Source organism: Dromiciops gliroides, chromosome X, assembly GCF_019393635.1.
Source record: "Dromiciops gliroides isolate mDroGli1 chromosome X, mDroGli1.pri, whole genome shotgun sequence".
Classification (NCBI taxonomy): Eukaryota; Metazoa; Chordata; class Mammalia; order Microbiotheria; family Microbiotheriidae; genus Dromiciops; species Dromiciops gliroides.
Window position 1 is genome coordinate 41,879,176 of NC_057867.1, and position 17,193 is coordinate 41,896,368.

At 38.9% G+C, this 17,193-nt stretch overlaps 1 protein-coding gene across 4 annotated transcripts in view; it reads right to left on the reverse strand.

The window, feature by feature from the left end:
* Positions 1 to 17,193, reverse strand: part of TENM1 (teneurin transmembrane protein 1) — an 895,908-nt gene that overhangs the window by 229,649 nt on the left and 649,066 nt on the right. The window lies entirely within an intron of this gene.

The following is a 17,193-nucleotide window of genomic DNA, read 5'->3' on the forward strand; positions in this document are numbered from 1 at the left end:
ATGCTTGAAAGGGATTCCCTCTTTACCTTTGCCTCTTGGAATCACTGTGTAAGAGTTGGGGGGAGGGAATCCACTGAATCAATAATTCTATCTCACTTAAAGTGACTACTTCAATCAGTGGGAGCACCTCTATCGAACTGATCAATGAAAAGCATTAAATTAGGTGTGAAAAGTCCTCAATCAATGTGGGTAGAGTGAAAGACATTGTAGGAAATGAAATAATGCTACAGAGGAAGTGTATCAAGATTGGTCGAAGAGACTCAATCATGTCCTTTGGGTCCTTTTATAAAATAATAAACCATTTTACAACCCAAGCAGTCCAGCTTTGGGGAGCCCAAAGGAAAGAGCAGCCCAGTCAAGTCCCTGAGAGGAAACTGCTTGAGGAGGGGGGAAGGAGGGTAAAAGAGCCCCTATCTCTTCTCCCATTCTACTTCCCTGACCAGCGGATGACACTGCGAACTCTGGAAGGTCAAAAGATTTTGGACTTCCCATGAGTGACCTAGCAGTCTCCTTGGAACAGGTGACAGTAGTGGCTACACTGGGAGCTGAGGACAAACTAGACACATTGAGAAAGGCAGCTTGAGGACTCTACTAGCAGACCAACAGAAAACTATACCATGCCTAGGGGAACTTCATGAGAAACCCCATAAAGGGAGGAAAGGACTTAGAACAACAAGTACTTTTGAATTATCACTTTGTTATGTGAGGTCTCTAAGCTTAGGACAATTTTATCCTCAATTCTGTATGCACTTGTGGGAATGTACACCTCTGTTTTATTTAGGGGTATTTATCTGAACCATACTTCTTATAACACCTTTGTTAATATTTCTTTCCAAAAGCTCATTAAGTCTGGCTGGCTCACTGATATCCCCTGGATAATCAATGTGCAAAGCACACCAATGGGTTACTCATTAATTATGGTACTAGAAGAAAAAAAAATCTAAACTCTCAGGAAGCTAATGTAGACACATATGGAATTAACTGACCAACCTATATTATAGGAGACCTGTACAGAACATGGAAAAAAAGACACAGAAGTGTAGAAGAATACACAAAAGCATGGCATGATGCTACAAGAAGAATATTAGGAGGGTTAAAGATCAGCATAGCCAAAGGCTGTCAAAGAATTCTGAGGACAATCGCCAAAAGGGGTTTTTGTTTAAGTTAAATTTGGGAAAAAGTCCTAAGAAAAGATGGGAGCACTTCTGGAGATGGAATGCTGATAACAGAACTCAGAGAAGAGAGATCTACTCAATATATTTTCCTTCTTTGTTCCATGGAGGGGAATGATATTTGGATCAGAAAGGCTAGAACAAAAGTGGCTAATAGGGAATTGACAAATTTTGTTTTGACACAGCAGAAATATCTAAATGAACATATAAATTAGCAACAAAGTACATTTGCAAAGAACAATTGAGTAAAACAAATGAGTGATTGTTACCAGGGGCACAGAACACTTTATACTTGTAAACTGGTGGTTTGTTATCAAAAAAGTAAGGGTGTGTATCTTTTTTAAAATTCAATTTTATGGGGCAGCTAGGTGGTGCAGTGGATAGAACACCGGCCCTGGAGTCAGGAGGACCTGAGTTCAAATCCAACCTCAGACACTTAACACTTACTAGCTGTGTGACCCTGGGCAAGTCACTTAACCCCAATTGCCTCACTAAAAAAAAAAAATAAAAAAATTCAATTTTATTTTCAGTTCCAGATTCCCTTCTTCTTCTCTCTATTTCCCCACCCATTGACAAGTCAAGAAATAAAAAAAAAACCCTTTACAAATATGCAAAACAGATGATCACATAAGGGAAGCCAGAGTCTTACTGGACTCTGACTACATCAGATCTAGCAATAGTGTGGCCAGTTCTGGGAGCCACACTGTAGAGTTGAAATTGATCAATCATAGACTATTAAGAGGAGAGCACTCCAGGATACTGAAAGGCATTTGAGGAACTATTTAAAGAATTGAGCATATTTAGCTTGGAGAAGATGAGACTCGGGGTGGGGGGAGGAAGATGTGACACTGTGGTTCTCTTCAAGTAGGTGAATGGCTGTCACATTCAAGAAGGATTAGATTTGCTTTCCTAGGTCCAAAGGAGAAACTAGGAACAGTGGGTGGGAATCTCAGAGAGGCTGGCTTAGAGTCAAAGTAAGCAAAACCTTCCCACCAATTAGAGCCATTTCGAGGTGAAATGGACCAAGGAAATGGTTTGCTCTTGCCTAGCAGTCCTCAAGCAAAAGCCAGATGATCATTTGTTGTAAACGTGGTTCTTGGTCAGGCACAAATGAGTACAAGATGGCCACCAAGGCCCCTCCCAACGGTGAGATTTGGGATTTCTGCAATTTCGACACCTACAGCAGTTTTAAAAGTCTCTTTCCTTTATGTTCGCCCACTATAAAATTAACAGCCCATTAAGAACCATACCTGCAGTGGCTTTATGCAGAGGCTGCTGCCCTGTAGCTTTTAACTCACTGAAATACTGACATTATTGCTTTTCGTGTTAAGGCCAAGAGTAATAACTATTTTAACAATGTCCCCTGTTAACAGTGTTAATAATAGATTTCAAATGCAATTTTCAACATAATTATGTATGACAGGACTCATAATTTTGTGGAATTGGCATTTAGAATAACACCCACCCTTTGAGGTAAAGAAATGTTCAATTGAATAGGTTTAAACCTGTAAGATAAGGCTGTTATTTTTCACTAGAAGCTACTTTTTCCACGTGGGAGAGAAATAGCAGTTGTGACCTGAAAGCATTACTTTCTATTCTCAATCTACTCAAGGCTTTAGAAAATGAGGGCAATGTGCCTTAGGAACCAAATCGTAAAGATAAATACAATTATAAATCCAGGTACCACAAACACTGCTTTGAGGTATTTAGAGTCTTTAAGAAAGACAGCCACTATCAAGTAAATTAGCCAATCAGAGTAACAGCTCATTCAAGGGATTCTCTTGTCTCTGGTATTAGTTCTTTCTCTTCTCATGTACTGGCTAATTTGTCAAGTGAAAAATAAAGTTCACAAAGGTAAATGATGCCCAAAGAAACTCTTCAAGAGGACGGGATATGGGAGAACCTGATCACTATCATCACTAAGGATCCACTGACCACTTAATATACTCAAGTCATTCTATAGAAACAGATTTTAGTTCCACGTTCTTAAGCTGGGCCCCACAGATTCCTAATGAGTCTGCAGAAGATATACTTTCAGGGAGTCTGTGAACTCGGAAAAGAAAAAAAATCATCTTAATTTTTGCTAACCTCTAGCTAAAATTCAGCGTTTTATTCAATTATGAATACAGATAAGAAAACATTCTGAAAGGGGTGGGGCATGGAGTTCACCAGATTGCCAGAGGGATCTATGTCAACGACAAAAAAAGTTTTAGAAGTCAGTACTGGCCCCTTACTACAAATGATCTATGTATGGATAAGACAGGTGTGTCAAGATTTGGACAGACAATGCATTCTACTCACATCAATTAAAGAAAGAAACTAAAATGAGCTATTAAGAGTGACAGTTTTCTGAAGAATTCTCAAGACTAAGCACTGGAATGGGGCACGCCTCTTGGGCCCTTTTCACTTTAGCACTGCACACACCAGAAAGGAGACAGCCTCCTAAGGAGCCATGCTATTAACTCATCTTCTGAAGGCCCCTTCTATCATTTTTCCAATTAGCTTATGAATTGGACTGTTGTGAGTTTGAATGCATTTCTCATTTCATTTTTTTTCCCACAGTGTTACTCAATGGGGGAAAACTGAAGTGGAAATAAATTAAGTACAAAACAAATACTCTAAAAAGGTAAGTTTATGAAAGAAATCCAGACAATGAAGTGGAAACATTTAACTTCACTTTAACCTGGCATCTGATCTTTTCTTTGTAAACTGACGAGAATGTAGTTAAAGAATACTCAAGATTCTGTTGTCTTTTCATCACTGCTTTTGCTGCTCCATAGAAAGAGCCTTTTTTTCTTCTGGGTAAGCAGATAACAAATCATTGAGAGCCTGTGGTCATGGTCTCCCAGAGGTCCATACCAACTTTTCTCATATGTCATAACACAGGCCAAGGGCCATAGCCACCCATCCTGCCCCACATCTTGCCACCAGACTCCAATGACTCCAGAGGAGAGAACGAAGCTGATGACTTTGCACAGCCCTCTCTCACTTAAATCCAATTCACTTGAAATTTAAGATATCACCCCCTCCTGATGTCATTGGTCCTCTCTGAGAACCAACAAAGAATGGCAACAACACAGACTAAGGAAATCCTCAGCGAGTAGACAAAGTTGGAGGGTGGAAAAGGAAGAAACAGCCACTGATTTACTGCTATGCGGTCACAAAATTCTGATCCTGTCTACATCTTGTATGTCTACACGGAGTAGTTGGCACGTTGTTTCTCCCTAACAGGCTGTAAGCTCCTTGAGATCAGACCCCCTTTCGCTTTTCTTTAGATTTCCCCCTCACTTCGAACAATGCCTGGCACATAAGGGCATCTTAATAAATGTTTGATGTCTTGACTTGTTGATATCAGGTCCTTACCTTCAGAAGTTCCATATACAAAACAAAAGCTTCTCAACAGCAAGGTCTGAGTATTTACTTGAGTGCAGTTACTAATACTGTGGAAAGTACTTTCATTAAATACACAAAAGGTAATTCTGTACAATTCAAACCATTATTTATTTAATACCTCTCCCTTATTGAAACACTATAATCATCTAAATGGAGGGGAGTATCTCTCCAACAGGGCATATCCCAACTCATTCGTACCTTCTCAACATGGACAATTTTCATCCACTATTTCTAATTTTTACCACTTTTCAGTTAAAAGTGCAGCACTCAGGCTGAGTTATCCCTTAGTATTGCTATAGCCCACATCCTTTTCCATTCATACATTTGTCAATATTTTCTACAGCTTGGGGAACACAAATCATTGTTGGTAATGAGCTCTCCATTTCACTTTCAATAGCCTGCAATTTTGACTGTACAGGGGCTATTGGTATTTCTTTATTTTGGGGGGGGGCAATGAGGGTTAAGTGACTTGCCCAGGGTCACACAGCTAGTGTCAAGTGTCTGAGGCCGGATTTGAACTCGGGTCCTTCTGAATCCAGGGCCAATGCTCTATCCACTGCACTACCTAGCTGCCCCCGGGGCTGTGATATTCCAAGACTGACAGTAACATAGTGTCACTATAAGGAAGAATACCAGCGCTAAGACAAACTTTTATTAGTTGTTGCAGGCAGAAGCTTGGAGATATTGAAAGAATTGTGCAATTTCCCAAATCCAACTCATCTCAAGGCCCCAAGAGAATTTAGCCTAACAATCTACATAAGGAAAACCAAGTGGATGAAAAATGTATCTCTTCATCAAAATATTATATGAGTTTATCCATCAGAATATGTGGCTTGGGCAGGTACTGGAGAGGTACAACTAATGGGGCCTTGTCGATCAACTAGAAAGCAGCATGATACAGTAGGGGGAGAGGAGAATAAGCATTTATATAATACCTCCTATGTACTAGACACTGTGCTAAGTGTTTTACAAATATCTCGTTTGGAGGGCAGCTAGGTGGCACAATGGAAAAAGGACCAGTCCTGGATTCAGGAGGACCTGAGTTCATATCTGGCCTCAGACACTTGACACTTACTAGCTGTGTGACCCTGGGCAAGTCACTTAACCCTCATTGCTCCACCAAAAATAATAAACAAACAAATAAATAAATAAATTCAATGATCTTAAAAAAAAACACCCAAAAAACCAAATATCTCGTTTGATGCCCCACAAAATTTATTATCCCCGTTTTAAAGGTGGGAAAACTGATTCCATTAAAGAGAGGTTTAATGGACTTGCTCAGGGTTATACAGCTACTAAGTGTTTGAGCCTGGTCCAGCATTCTACCACTGCGTCACCTAATTGTATTTAGTGTGAAAGGAAGTGAGTTCAAGTGCTAGTTCAGCCACCTACTACCGATGTGATTTTGGGAAACTCACAACATTTTTGAGCCTCACATTTCACAACTGCAAAATCAAGGCAATGGCCGCGAGCTCCTCAACAGTCTCTTCCAGGGAAACCTATAGCACACCGTTTTGTACGACACTACTGCATACATCACCCCCACCCCCCAATTAGGCTGAAAGCTCTCTGGTGGTAGAGACACTGTGGTAATTGAAGTGCACCAGAGGAGCATCTAGGGGGCCTCTCCAGCATTAGGCAATGTCTCTCCAATTTGTTCCATGAACATGGCAAATGCTTTTGGCAAACACACATTGCCCAAGTTATGCCTTGTTTGACATTCAACTCGTGGTCAGAGCACCCTATCAGGGAATCTTAGGCTACGTTAACATCTACAGAGCATCCACTAGTTACAGGAAAGCTTTTCTGGCTGGATTCTGCCACAGCAAACTAAATGCTTTCAGAATAGTCACCAATCTAAACACGGGGTTCTTCTATTTTCTGTCCATTTCAGTCAGCCACATGATGGCAGAGATGTGATTGGCTTGAGATCTCTTTCAAAAACATCCCTATTCTTTTCTCATATTTTCATCAAGGATGTTAGAACATGTATGCGTTATTCTCGTGAACATTTTATAAAGATGAGAAAGCATGGAAATGGTTTGACAAATTGATGTGCTCAAGTTTGACCATTTTTTGTTGTAGTAACAGGTGAAAAAAGGGCCGTATTGCCTACCAAATAAAGCTCAAAATTCATAATCAAACATTCAAGGCCTTCTGCAGTCTGGCACCACTCTATATTTCCAGCCTTATTTCCCATTAGTCCCATCCATGTACACCAAGCCCTAACCAAAAAAGGCTGCTCACTATCTTCCATAAACACCTTGTACTCTCTCTTGTCTTTGCTTTTGCTCTGACCATTCCTTATCCCTAGGGCTTCCTCCCCTCAATTTTGCAATCCTATCTATATTTTAAGGTCCAGGTTTTTCCCCTTAAGTTTCTCCCCTACTCTCTTTTTCCTGCCCCAAACTCAAGGACTGATCTTTCTCCTCTCAGACCTGGACAGCACTCAGCTTGCTTTTTTTCTTACTGAAAGAACAGCATTTTGATGATGGTTCCTGGCATGTAGTAAGTGCTTAATGAATACTCACTGACTTCTGGATATGTATGCATGTTTGTGTTGACCTGCCCTACTACAATGAAAGCTTCATGACAGCAGAGACTTTATCTTATCTGAATTTCCAATACCTCTCTGCACCAAGAAAAGTGTTTCGAAGTGTCCCCCACACAGAAAATACCTAATGTGTGTTGATGTTGAGTAGGTTGTGGTTACATGGACGCACACTTACTTTTTTCCAACTTAAAATGTCCCTTGAAAATTGTCTAATTCAATGTCAAGCTCTCTAAATGTCTGGAAGCTTAATGATTCTTTCCAATGGTTACCTTAGGCTAAGTAAAGCACAATGGAACTTTGGGGTTGTGGGAAGGGAAGTGGGCCTGAAGATAGTGGCACATGGTAATTAAAGCTTTAATTATAAGGTTTTATTGCAATAACTATAAGGTCAAGGACACAGTATCACATCTAAGCATTCTGGATAGTCTTTAAACACATTTGAAATTCTATAAAATTAACCCAAGCTAAGGAAGTACTTACTTTAGGGGAAAATTAAGTGACGACATACAAACATGCATTTTCAAAGCACTGCTTTCTTTGAATATAATGCAAGTTTCACTGTGTGATATTCCAGTGACAACGGACTTTAAAAGACACATCCTACTGGACTCAGTGGTTTATGTTAGTGGAAGCTCCCCTAGCTTGTTGCCTAAAGGTTTAAGCACCATTAGTTTCTTTGCTGCTTTTCTATCAAATGACTGGTATCAGAACAAGGGTACTAGGTCAAAGCAAGTATTAACCCATTGTTCAGAGAGATCAAAAGAAGGCAGCAAAAACCTACTTTCTTACTGACATGATCTTATGTAATATCTTTAATTGTATGTCATTTTTCTTTTTCTTTTTCTGTCTTTTTTTTTTTGTGGGGCAATGAGGTTTAAGTGACTTGCCCAGGGTCACACAGCTAGTGTCAAGTGTCTGAGGTCTCATTTGAACTCAGGTCCTCCTGAATGCAGGGCTGGTGCTTTATCCACTGCGCCACCTAGCTGCCCTGTATGTCATTTTTCTCAATGCACAAGTATGTTGTAAACTCAATTCTCAATGATTCGGGGATAGACAATATTCTTTGTGGATTATTTCGGTTTTTTGTTTCTTTCCAACTTTCTTCATTCCATCAAGAATAGATGAAAATATTAAATCAAGTGCCAGGTGTAGGAAAGCTTGTATATTTTGATTATTAGCATTCCTTGAAATAATCAATCCACTTAAACTCCACTGGTAAATAGCATCATTCTAGAAAGCTGAGCTTTTAAACAACATATATTAAATAGTATAGTAAGACAAATATTTGTAGTCATGGGTGCATGTATAAACTAGTTTCCTAATGAAAAGAGTAAAAAGGCAAATTTGACCTCAGAACTATGGGAAATACTTGCTGGGATGACACTCAGGACTAGAATATAACTCATGAAGGAGATACTTTATTCAAATGAAATGGGATAGGTAAAAGGAGTGATGATGAGGAATACCACTGTATACTGATAAAATATATGCATATATGGAAATCCAGGAAGTATATGGAAGGGTTTGATGGCAGAGAGAATTCTAGCAACAATGAGAAGTAGAAAAAGCAGTACTTTTGTACTACCTTGCTGTTCTCTGCTCTGGTCAGACATTTACAACACTATTCAATTGTGGGCTTTATGCATTCAGAAGAATATTGGTAATTGAGTGTATATTCAGAGTAGGGTAATCAGGATACTAAAGAACCTTGTGGTCAAGATGAGTGAAAATGAGTTGAAGGAACTGTGGGTGTTTAGATTTGAGAAGGGGTAAAGAAGGCATGATACATACTCAAAGTATTTTAAAGTCTGTCACATGAAAGGAAGATTATATTTGGACTTAGAGAAAATAAATGAGAAATGGATAGAAATGACAAAGATGCAAATTTAGGTTGGGGAAAAATCTTCCTAATAGATCATCTGCTCCATAGAGAAAGAGGATATTTGGGGGATGAGTTCCCTTTCATTATCTTTGAGGAAAGGCTGGAAGACTCCCTGCTAGAATTCTTGTTCACCAAAAGTTGAACCGGATGACCCCCTGAACTCCATTATAATGCTGATATCCTCTGATGTAGTTCACCCAATTTATATTTTACATACATACATACATACATACATATAATGTTTATATTTCTATTTTACATTAAAATTGCAACATTTGATGGGCACCCTACAGAGTTTGGCAGACAATGTTTTCTGACTGGTTCCCTACACCACTCAAATCACAGGTCTCATGTGTCTGCCTCCCCCTCAAATTCTTCCAGTGGTTTATATGATTATCTATCATAGAAAACCATAATTGTTTAAAAAATTAAATGTTGGTAATTCAACAGAAGAGACTACAACACTATAAGCTTAAAAAAAACTATGTAAAAGAAGCACCATTCCTGATGCCATCAGAAAAATGTGTGACCTAAAATGGATGTAGAACAATCACGTATCAAGAATGAAGAGTAATGGGCTCTACTGGTACACAACAATGTCAAGATATATAATGGAAAGCCTCCAGCATATTGGGTGGACCCCCTGTAGAAGATTCATGGGAAGACTCAAAGAAAGATAGCATGGAATGAGAAAACCTAATGGACTGTGAGTTGTACCAATGGAAATTAGATCAAAGATCTAATAAATTATTGAACCATCAAGGAAAGAAAACCCTCCCTGGAAAATGCTATGGATCATTGCCCGTTTTTCCTGTTTCTAAGCAATATGGCCAAAGAGCTTCCTGGGAATGTTCTTTTGAAATATGCTTAGTTTCTTTCTGTCTCTTCTATCTCTACACACCTGACCCTTATTTCAAGGTCCATCTCAAGCTCCATATCCTCCCAAAAGACTTACCTGAATCTTCCAGCCCTTAGCAATTCCTCTCTCTTCTTAATATTTGAGCAACTCTCAAAATATGGTCTAGGCTTGGGGTCCCTGAGACCCTTTCAGAGAGTCTGTGACATCAAAAATATTTTCTTAATAATACTAAGATGTTTTCATTTCTAATATGTCATCTATATAGTTATCATGTAATATACATCCCACATTAACAAAAGTTCTTGGTGGGAAGAGGGGATCTCAATAATTTTTCAAAGTATAATGGAGTCCTGAAACTAAAGAGTTTGAGAAATGTTGGCCTAAAGCATCATATATATCACTACAGTTATAGATTATAGTACTTATTTTTGCCATTAAATGCACACTTGCATTTTTGTTTAATCATCAGATGTGTATAGGTCTGGTTTGAACAACTAATATTTTCCATGAGTGCAGGGACCATGTCTTATACTCTCTTCTATAGTCCATAGAGCCAAGCACCAAATATGTTTAATAGATTTGTTGACTTGAAAACATGTCCTGATTTGAATTCCTTCTGCCTTCCTTTCTGCCAAACAATGACCTTTCCCTCTTTAAGAACTCTACACATACCCTTTCCTTCTTTTTAAGATTTACCCCACCTACCCCCACCTGGCTTATGTGGTGGAGTGGAAAATGCATAAGATTTGAAGTCAAAGGATTTGTATTTGAAGTCATTAGGGAGTCACTGAATCTCATTGGGACACAATTTCCTCATCTGTAAAATGAAAGGGGAAGGAGTTGGATGGAATGATGTTCCCTGCAGATCTCGATCTAAGATCCTAAGCACTGTGATGTTCACTTGCCTCCCCTTGTTAATCCCCTGGACTTTGTTCCATTACTTGGTACTAATGTTACTTTTTCTGTAAAACTACAGTTGGCTACACCTTTTAAAAAAATTTGCTCAAGCTTGTACAGGGTGGGCCAGAAGTCACAAAGGAGTTTCAATATTTAATAACTCCTTTATTTTTTGTTTTATATTTATAATACCATAGCATCATACACAGTATATATAGCAAATGAATGTACATTATATATGAAAAATCACATCTCATAAGTGCAAAAAAAAGAAAAAATAATTTTCAAAAAAGTTATTAAAACATCATGACTTTTGGCCCACCCTGTATCTAGCTATTTGTTTTTGCTCAAAAGAAATTTAGGCCTGATTTCTACAACAAGGACTAGAGTCTTTTGCAAGCCTCTCACAATAGAGTTACCAAAGAGAAGCAACCTGGCTAACAGATTTCAGACCACGAAATTGTACCATGCATTGTTATATATGAACAAACCAAAAAGAAGTATCTTTTCTCCTATATCAACTGATTCCTTCTTTCACGGAAGGGGAAACAAGTTCAAAAACAAATGAAGGTTAAGGACATTCCCAAATGTCTTCACACTCAGAAGCACTGCATTAAATTCCAGGGCTTTGGTGAAGCCTTAAAATGACGATCTTGATGATTTCACCTGGGTTCATCCCTCATTGTGAAATTTACCACGGCAAGGTCTCCCAAATATTTGAATCTCTCGAGCTAGAAGGATATTATCTGCACCTATGCCATAGAGAGTTGGTCTGGTTCTCATACCATAATGAAGTTGTGATCAAGGGAATAGCGATAGTTATACAAGGATGAAAACAGGGAACTTACATTCTACTAACTAGTGTGTAATGGATTCAAGAATTAAAATGACGTCTTAGGAGAAACTTAGATGTTTAATCTTTCTTTTTTCCGGTGAGGCAATTGGGGTTAAGTGACTTGCCCAGGGTCACACAGCTATAGATGTCTAATCTTTAATTTTGGTGTCACAGGACATAGACAGTTTCTCCCCTGGCAGTCTGTTTGAGATATTACACCCTAAATCTGACCCACTATGATGTCTGCTACTGGGCCACTCACTGACTGTGCGCGTTCATTTGGAAAAAATGAAAGAGGAGGAGGAAAACAAAACTAGTGAAACATTAAACATATATGATCAGGAACTTTTCACATCAATTTTTTATGTTGTAACCAAGTTTATCTTTTAGCATAGTGAGCCCGTTCCATAAATCTGTTTTAGAAGGTATATCTATAACATGCTTTGGAAAAGCTTTTGTTAAAACTGAAGTATATTGATAAAGTGATTTAATATAGTCAGAAACAAGCTGCTACACTCTAACGGGACCTGCTCTAATCTTGTGTTAAGGAAAACACACACACACACACACACACACTCACTCACACACAGCTCATTGGAAGAAACATTTACTGCTATCTGCCATCAATCTTTAAAAATAATCATGTTAACTTCCACCATCATTGTCTGTTAGTACATTTCACTATTTTATTCACATAGTTTACTGTGCTCATATGAAGTATTCCCAACTTTCCCACAAAGTCTTAGGCTCAAATAGACCTTAAGAAAAAGCTACTAAAACTTAGGACTGGTTTGATTCTGCCTGCTGTGTGGATTCAATTATCCAGATGGTTTTCCTTCTGGGCTCTTGTGTCCTAGCCTTCCCATGACTGTCCAAATGGTTCCTGGATTCTTCCACTTTAGGTTGGGCCCAAAGAAACCAACCTTTGTCGACTGGACAGGGAAAATAAATGTATGTGGTATTTGAAGCAAATCTAGCATTAAAGGTGCAGATGTGCTAGTAAATGTTTAGCAAACAGCTCTCTGGGAAAAATATATGAATGATAACACTTTTTTGCGGAGCAATAAGGGTTAAGTGATTTGCCCAGGGTCACACAGCTAGTAATTGTCAAGTGTCTGAGGCCGGATTTGAACTCATATCCTCCTGAATGCAGACCTGATGCTTTATCCACTGGAATAATGCACTTTTAAGTTTAAACTGCATTATCAAAATTACTTCCATTATTTTCTTAAATCCCAATAATAAAAAATAACAAACCAAACCCTGATTTGCAGAATTTGCAGATTTCTGAGGTGTAAAGACTCAGTGAAAATTGGACAATTGGTTCTTATGAGTTACTACTAAAAGGCTGTAATAGGCTGATTCAAACCAATACTCTGCACTCAGTATTTGTTGTTTAGACTCTATCAAGATAAGTGCTTCATTGCCTTGACTGCCCCACCCAGGGGGCCTTCCCCAGTGGTGATGAACTTCCCCTCAAGACCTCACATTGCACTTAGCTTATACTTCTGTAGCTCACTCATGATGGCATAATGTGTATTAGAGTTACAAGTGTTGATATTTATCTTCTACCAGACTAAGAGCACTGTGCCCAACAGAGTAGGTGCTTTAAGTTGCCACTTAGCCTATATCACAGCTCTAGACCATACTCAAGCTGTGCACATGAGAAGGATAAATCAGACATATTCTGCTTTGGATTAACCTTTGTTATGAAGATAGGAGCCAAGAAAGCACTGAAGAAGGAACCTGAAGTTAGCATTCGCTGCTTCTTCTTCTTCTTTTTTTTAGCATTCACTTCTGCCAAGCAGGGCTAACACCAAATGTCAAGACTTTTTTGCTCGGCTGCTCACACAAGGACCCCTGTGAAGGGGCACTTGCATGGCCGGGCTCCCATCTATCAAAAGCAAGCTTAGTAGAAGACAGGTGAAAAAAGTGTAACCAAGTTGGTAGGTTGAGTAGACAGAATTTCTGGACTTGAAGTCAGGAACACTTGAGTTCAAATCTTGCTTCAGACCCAGGGCAAATAATTCAACCTTTCTCAGCTTCAGTTTCCTCATCTGGAAAATACCAATAATAACACCTGCTTCACAGGGTTCTTGTAACTATCAAGTGAGATAACATACACACAGTGCTATACAAAACAAAGTGCCATATGTGTTGTTATTGTCGTTATTATTATCACTATGGTGTGTACTTTTCTCTGTGCTAAATCCCTTAAATGAAGTCAGAATCCTGGATTTGAAAACAAACCTCAAAACTAGAAGGCTTAAGGTCCCCCACCCCAGTTAAGGAAGGCCACCCGAGATGCTGTTAAAAGTCAGGAAACTATGGTTTTGGCCTCACTTCTGCCACTATCCAGATGTGTGACCTTTGGCAAATCTTTTACCCCTCTCTGTATCTCTATTTCTTAATCTGTCCAAATGGGGTATTCACACCTACTATTGGCCCTTCTAACCTCTCAGACCTGATATAAGGATGATAGATGGGAAATCATGACAAGTTAAATAATAAACAAATGCAGATTATCATTTTGGGTCAAGAACCTCTAACATGCAAAACTTCAAAATGTTAAAAATAGATACAAGTTAACTATAGTCACATTACAGTAAGAGTCACCCCATTGTTTCTCTGCATATTGTACTGAACATAGGATCACATTTAGAGAAAATGCAGCAACCCACTGTGTCAGGTGAGGAGCACCCACAATGAAACTGTGGCCCTAAGGCAGATTTCAGTGTTAGTCACATTCTCTATTGGCCAGGTCCAGTCTGGAGCCCATGCATTTGGAAAACTTGTCAAATAGAGAAACGAAATAAGACAGTGAGCAGAAAGCCAGGTCCCTGAGGAGAGGAATCTCAGCTGATTGGTTCTATTTGTCCCCTAAGTCTAAAGTCATAGCTCCAACGTCACTTCTCTTTGGACAAAGCCAGCCCTTTAGTCCCTGGCAAGAAGGTGAAGTGGATGTAGTTTATCTTGGGCTACTCCTAAACCCTCCCTTTCTATGTCAATTCACTCAGAATGTACCCCTACCTCCCTCAGTATTTAAGGATTTGATATCTGGTCTATTATTTTGATGATATGATGTTGCCTTGTAACTGTTGTCAAGTGGCTTTGTTTATGAATACCAAGTCTCCCACAGTAATTGTAGGCTCCTTTGAGCATGAGTACCAGCTTTCTCTTTCTCTGTATCCCTCAGCAGGGCTTGGTACAAGACTCATTGCATAGAAAATTGTGCTTGGAAAGTTAATGGCATATACACTCTATCCATGGTGAAAAGACTTCGACAATGTCTATGTTTTAGACTCTGGATGCTCCAGAGTGCTTAACATAGAACCTTGCACATAGTAGTTATTCATTCAATAAATATTTGTGGCATAACGAAGGCACTGAATAAAAGGATTTTCCTTAGCTTTCAAGGAAGGGGGAGAAGATTGCAGGACTGACTCTTTTCTTTTTATGTTCAAGGGAATACAGAATCATAGATTTAGAGGTAGAAGGGATCCCAGCTGACATCTAGTCCATACAATTCATTTAACATAGGAGGAAAACGAGGCTGAGAGATATTGAAGTGACTTATACAGGGTCCCAAGGTAATAATTTCCAGAGTCAGGATTTGAAGCCACATCCTTTAATTACAAATCCAGTGATTACTTTTTATGCTCTACCACACTGCTTTTCCTAAGGTTTTGTCTTTTTTAAAAACAAAATGAATGTTTGCAATTAAATATCCCTTTTTGTTTCATTTGGAAAACTAAGTGGGGAGAAAATTATTCTTCTATGTTGCACTGAAAAGAAGATATGGTTAATGACTGTTAATGAGAACCCAATCTCAACAGAATTTGATTGACAGATTTTTATAAAAAAGTCTCATCCATCAACCTACCAAGGAAGACAATGATCAAAATTTTAAAGTGATCAATTTGCAACGAAATAGAGCCCAAACAACTTTATAAGAAGTCAAGATTTTGATGAAAAGATGTCAATTCTAAAACAAAGTTTGGAGAACTTGACTATATCACATCAAATCTTTGAGTCTCAGAGCTAGAGGAGACTTCAAGATCATTTAGCTCAGTTTATGTATTTCCTGCGTGGAAAATTTGAGCCTCCACCATAAAACCCAAAGAAGTTTCCTGTACTTTTTGGCTCAGTCTTCTAAGGAGAGGGGGCAGGAGGATAGAAAAAATATTCTAAGGTAATTGTTAGTCAGTTTTACCTTACCATGATAGAGACAGGGAAATGCTGGACCTGTGATTTCACTGATGTAGGGAGTTTCTGGGAGCAGAATCTCTTGTTACCAATGCAGATTTGGTGGTACCTTTTCTGTGCTGCCTAGAGAAGTGAGAGCTTAAATGATTTATTCAGGGTCACACAGACAGCATGTGGCAGAGGCAGATCCTGGACCCAGCTTGTAGGTGCCAAGGCCCACTATTTATCCACTAGGCCAAGCGGGCTCATTCATTGTACATTTCCCTGATATACTGTATAATAAAAAAGTGGTGGTGGGGTGTTGGATTATATCACTAGAGTGAACAGTGCCCAGAAACTACTAAAGGTATGAGAATATTGTTACTTCATTGAAAATGGTCCTGATAATACTAAAGATTTTCCCCAAGATTCAGCTCTGTCTACACATTATATTCTAACAAGATTTTTGCACTTGATAAGTAATATGCAGTAAAAATGCAATAGAGCAAGACCTTCAAAAGTATAACTATGGTTCAGGCTATGTCCATGCTTCCATAAAAGGTTACTTCAAGCTAAAACTTGGCATGTTTGATATAAAACCCCAGTGATTTTTCTTCATAAAATATTTAACTGAAATTGGTTTGGTCTTTCTGCTGTTGTAATTGGACAAACATTTTTTTGCACATTTGTGTAACTTGTCATGTTATATAAAAATATGGGGTGATAAAGTTTGTCTTAAAAAATTCACTGTCATTGAGAGCCTCTAGGGCTTTCCTTCCACAGTCTTTTTTTGTTGTTGTTGCAATTTTCCAATTGTATTAGGCTCACTGGAAAGAAATCCAAAAATCTGTATGTGAAAACAGGCACAAAGATGTGTTGGCAACTGTGTGCTGATGACCTTTTACCTCCCCTAGCACCCTTCAAAAGTCACAAAACTAATGGAATTGGGAGTGATAATATCAAAATGGCAGCTGATCTTCCTGCAGGTTTCCCTGCATTGACACAACATCCTCTATTTGGGTCTCTCCCAGAGACAGAACACCAACCAGAGAAGGTCTGAGCTGGAAGAGAGGCCTCTATACATAGGTAAGGTGAATTCTGTTCCATGTCCTGGCCAGCCTGCTCTGACTCTAGTGGTCTCTTTGGGCTATCTCATGAGTGATGATGACACTTCTGAGACAGGTCAGTATAGTTTTCTTGGATCTTAATGAAACAAGTGAGGCAGTGTGCCCCACTCCAAAGCAAGGCCAACAACTAAGACTACTGTGTGGAATCCCGAGTGTTCAGTTTTGCTGAATCATGAACCAAAGCAAAGTCATGGAAACAAACCAAAATGCAACACAAAAGAGAAAGTCAAGTAGTCTCACTAGTCTAATTGGGAGCTGAAATGCACGATTTCTAAAACTTTTAAATGAG